This window comes from Arachis stenosperma, chromosome 1 (assembly GCF_014773155.1).
Source record: "Arachis stenosperma cultivar V10309 chromosome 1, arast.V10309.gnm1.PFL2, whole genome shotgun sequence".
Taxonomy (NCBI): Eukaryota; Viridiplantae; Streptophyta; class Magnoliopsida; order Fabales; family Fabaceae; genus Arachis; species Arachis stenosperma.
This window is the reverse complement of record NC_080377.1, coordinates 108,628,425-108,633,524: the sequence shown is the minus strand read 5'-3', so window position 1 is coordinate 108,633,524 and position 5,100 is coordinate 108,628,425. Positions and strand designations below refer to the sequence as shown.

General features: G+C 37.7%; 1 long non-coding RNA gene and 1 pseudogene across 1 annotated transcript; both read right to left on the bottom strand.

Moving 5' to 3' along the window:
- Positions 1 to 779: 779 nt before the first annotated feature.
- On the bottom strand, positions 780 to 2,334 carry LOC130961752 (uncharacterized). Its single transcript, XR_009079613.1, has 3 exons — positions 2,022 to 2,334; positions 1,760 to 1,836; positions 780 to 1,012 (listed from the first exon to the last, which is right to left on the bottom strand). It is a non-coding gene; the product is annotated as an uncharacterized LOC130961752 (long non-coding RNA).
- Positions 2,335 to 2,422: 88 nt separating this feature from the next.
- On the bottom strand, positions 2,423 to 5,100 carry LOC130983310 (probable alpha,alpha-trehalose-phosphate synthase [UDP-forming] 9; annotated as a pseudogene).

Below are 5,100 nucleotides of genomic sequence, written 5' to 3'. Positions count from 1 at the left end.
AGGAAAGCCTGCTCCGCCCCTATTTTGATTTGTTAGGGCCTGTAATACCGCATTAAGGGTTTGATTCATTCCCCTTAATTCAGTCGCTAAGTCCGGTTGAGCCTCTCTTACTGCGGGGTTCTCTCCTTCGCGCCTATCAGCTATCCTTTGGCTCCTTGGCCTTTGTCGAAGCGCTCCAAGTGGCGGAGAAACTGTCCTATTAGATTCAGCAGTATCAGGAGCATTAACAGCTCCACCACGTCTTTTCTTAGGTGGCATCTTCCACCTATCGAGTAAATAAAGCAATTGGATCACCAACGACATATGTATATGGAGTTCAAAGAGAATAGGACAGACAGAAGGAATCATGAGAAAAAGGATTGATGACAACTTCCTATAGGCCTCTAGTAACATCACACTTTGTGAAAATAGGCCGGCTTCCATTTGCACAATTGTGATCTTACTAGAGAACACTTGCTCCATATTACACAGGAAAACCTAAGGCTCTAATACCACTTTGTCATGGCCCGAACCAAGCCATGACTGGCGCTCAAGGGACAAGTCCCTCAGCAAGCCAAACGACCAAATTTTCAGAAAAACTGACAGAATCTCCTCTGTTTTTAGGACCTTACCCACATACATATTAACTCCCTGTATCAACAATAAACATCCATTTCCAAAGACAACAACAACAACATACTCCAATCATATCCACAACCAAATATATCCAGAATACGCATCATATATATATATATATATATATATATATCAAGTTGATAACTAGAGTATATAGTTAAAACCATAAGTCTTACATCACCAAATCATAATTACTACCTAAACAGTTCAAGATTCAAAATAACATAACCCACACGAGGATCCTGCCTGTGACATATGGAGCATTGACATAATCTGAATTTTTTGAGCAAAGGTTCCATTACATAATTACTTAGCCCTTGGAAAGAAGAAGGGCTCACCAAAATGACTAAGATCTACTGAGGGGCAGGTGGAATGGAACCGGGAATGACTCCTGTATCTGAAAAATATGGGAATATAATAGGGTGAGTTTTACAACTCAGTGAGCAAACATTACATCTATAACCCACACGAGACAATACAGAGTTTACCTTGAAAATTATATTTCCTTTCAGAAATGAGAAATTTATATTAATTAATTATGCAAACAAAAAGATAGGTAGTTAAGCGGATGAACTGAAATGGGAGTTCTCATTCCAGAAGTCAAATCAAATCAAATATTACACATTTAGGGCGGCTCCACCTCTAAGGGTAGCCCTTTCCTCTAATGTGCCCGTACGGTATAACAGATCCAACGTGTGGCCTACACGTTGGGCTAGCAACGCCCCTGCTAGCTGAGGTCTGAGTTAGATGCATCTAAGTTAACGTCATAACCGCCGTTAACTACGGTTTTCTAGTCAGAGTCTCCCAAACCAATCCAAACCAAATCATTTATAACAAATCTCTAATAATTATAACATATTACTAATTCTTTCATATTAAATCAAAAATATATATATAAGAATGCATACTAAAATTTAATTAAAATTTAATAAAGTCAAATAAAAAAAAACATGTATGCTTTACAAAATATATAAATATCGTCTCGTGTGTATTTTTATAAAATTGTGAGTTTCACGAATCATTATTCATTTCAAAAATTCAAAAATCACAATAGTAAAATATCTTCAGACTCCAAAATTAATGATTCAACAAAATATTGATAATAATATATTTAAAAACAATTATAGATATAATATCCACTCACAACTTGATTTCAAAGAACCGGAAGCAACTCTGAGCGCGCCAATGAGCTACCAAATGATGTCCAATAACTCTACAACTCTAAAAATATGACAATAATGATGTTTGTGAGCTACTAACATTGTCAATTAACATAATCTAACTCATCTTGACCAAAAGTCCCAAATTTCCTAATTCTAATAACCCTAAATTCGGATTTATATATACCCATAAATATAGAGATGACAAAATTGGGGATATGGCTAATTATTAAGTCAAAGAGTTACCTTGAAACCTCAATAATAATTGGAACTCAAAGTTGAATGCTTCTTTCACTCATTAAGTTGACATTCCATGATTTGGGGTTTTGAGAAAATGAGATTTTGAATAAATAGAGATAGAGTAGAAAAAGAAAGAAAGGTAAGATAATGAAGATGAGTTTGATAATGGTGTGAAATTGTAAGAAGAGATGAGAAGATGGAAGAGTTGAATGAGAAGAGAAGAAGAAGAGAAGGTTTTAGGTTTTGTTGGAAGGAAATAAAAGAAAGTGAAAGAAAGAAAGGGGGACGGGGGACGGGTCTTCGAAAGAGGGGAGGGGAAATAGGGAAAGAAAATTTAAGTGGGGGCATGTGCCCCCCACGTGCTTTCCTTTCCTTCTTTTTTTTTTTTTTTTTTGGTCATTACAAGAAGCACCAAGAGCTTGGAGTAACCTCATCACATCCACTGTATCATCTAAGTAGTACTTAGCTTTACTTGGTTTTTGACCAACAGTGCATGAAAAGATTTCTGGTGCTGGCAAAGATGCTCCACCATAAGCTTTGGTTAATAAGCTCTCAAACATGTCTTCATCAGACCTATCATCCCCAACGCACAATACAAAATCTGGCGATTTCCCATTTTCGGCCATGGAAGAAAGAACCTCCTCTGCAACTAGACCTTTGGTAATCCCCTGCAAATATTAAGATATTTAAGTACAACCATATTCATAGGTTAAGAGATGAAAAAGATTGGTAGATACCTGTGGCATTACTTCAATGATATGCTTTCCTTTCTTAACAACTACAGGCTCATTTGCAAGAACACCATCAAGGTGATCTAGCAGCTGCTTGGCTTGCCAAGATCCAAAATCAGGATCTGTGTTGCGATAATGCCATACCAAGGCACTCTCTTTGGTCTTTATATAGGCGCCTTCCATTGCCTCGGTGTACAATCTCATCACAGGTTCAGCAATGCTTTTCCATACAAAGTTTGTACTAATATGACTCATTTCCCAAGTTGATTCTTGACCCCATCTGCAGAAAAGATCCAACAGAAAAAGAAAAAGCTTCATAATGCAGATACCAAAAGGAATTTTTTGGATGTCATTGATTATAAAATCACTTGCCTCACAAAATAACCATGCTCAGCTGCTATACCAAGATTCTTACACTAATTGAACCATTCACCCAATGTGGTTTTTCCTCTGCCACTTACTATAAACACTGTGTTATTAGGGTCATTGCAAATGTTATTTAGAATGGCTATGACTTCAGCACTTGGGAGTTTAACAACAGAGGAATGAGGCACAATTGTACCATCATAATCCAGAAAAATTACCCTGCAACTAGTCCTTCTATATGCTGAGACAATGTTGTAATTCGAAACCTTCCTGAAACTTGGAGAAAGGGACAAGACTCTAAAACTCAGACCAAACCCCATTCCCCAGCAATGATTCCTAAAATGATCCTTACTAGAGTGTTCTAGATGCCGCATAAAACTTCTGCTCCAGTAAGCTAAATCATGAGACTTAACATATCGATAGTGCTTATTGTGTCGCAACTGTTGCTCTCCACTTGGCATTTTGATGGCCAAATTCATTGCATTAGCTACACCATTGATGTCCCATGGATTCACCCGGATTGCGCTACCAAGAGATGGCGAGCAGTCCATGAATTCGGAAACTACAAGTGCACTTGTATGTGGAGAATCAGGATCAAGTTCTAGAGCTTCATCCATTTTAGAACTCCCCTGCCTACACACTACATACTCATATGGAATCAAATTCATACCATCTCTTACCGCATTCACAACGAAACAATCTGCCAAAGCAAAGTAAGAAATCTTCTCATACACAGGAATAGGATGATCAATGATGATCACAGGTTGGTAACCAGCAAAACCAAACCTTTTGTTTATCCTATTAGCAGTAATATATGTCTCCTTCTGCGCTTCCTTGACAATCTGGACAAGCACAAATTCACCCTGAAATTCCGGATACTGCTGAAGGAGTTCTTCCATTGCCAAGAGCTTTAGACTGATACCTTTGAATATGTCCATATCATCAACACCAAGAACAAGTTTCTTACCCTTAAATTTCTTGTAGATTTCTCTGGCTTTGACTAAAGAAGAAGAGTGGTCTAATGCAGATTGAAGCCAACCCACATGAATCCCCACTAGCAAACTTTTAATGCATATTATACGGCCAAAGTATTCAAGCTCAATGTAACCCCTTTTAGATTCAGACTTTAAGCCAAGAATTCGACTACAACACGAAAGAAAATGGCGTGCGTAATCAAATGTATGAAAGCCAATTAAATCTGAATTGAGTAATGCTTTCAAAATTTCATCTCTAACAGGTAAAGTCCTATTGATTTCTGATGAAGGAAATGGACTATGAAGGAAGTATCCTAGCTTGATCTTATTACAACGCCTTCGCAGAAATGTTGGAAGAACCATAAGATGATAATTATGAACCCACACATAATCCTGTTCTGGATTAATGACCTCCATGACTTTATCTGCAAAAATCTTGTTAGCAGACACATAAGCCTGCCATAAGGATCGATCGAAGCCATTGCGAAAGTCAGCATGCATTGGCAACATGTCATGGAATATAGGCCACAAATGTTGCTTGCAGAATCCATTATAGAATTGTTTCTGTAGTTTTGAAGGAATGAAAGTAGGCACACAATTGAACTCCTCCAACAACTCAACAGAAACATTCCCTTGTTCGCTAGCATCTACATCGGCCTTCAACGATCCCACGTAAAAAACATCGGTTTCAGAAGAGATAGAATCTTTTAACTGCCACAAAATAGAACCTTCATCATAAGTAAAACACCATCTGCCGGTTTTTTTGTCCTTTTCAGCATTGATTGGAAGAAAATTTGCTACTATGATTATCTTTTGGTTGCATTCTGATGAGAAAGTATTTGAATAATCCTCCGCTTCATCATCATCATCATCATCATCCCTTCTTTTGCCATCTACATCAGAAAATGTTCTTGGAACTGTCATAACTCGCCGAAGAGCTCGATGAGTTTGAGGGAAATTTAAAACTTCCCTTGGCACCAAGTCCAACAAATTGATGCATGATCTTGCCACCAT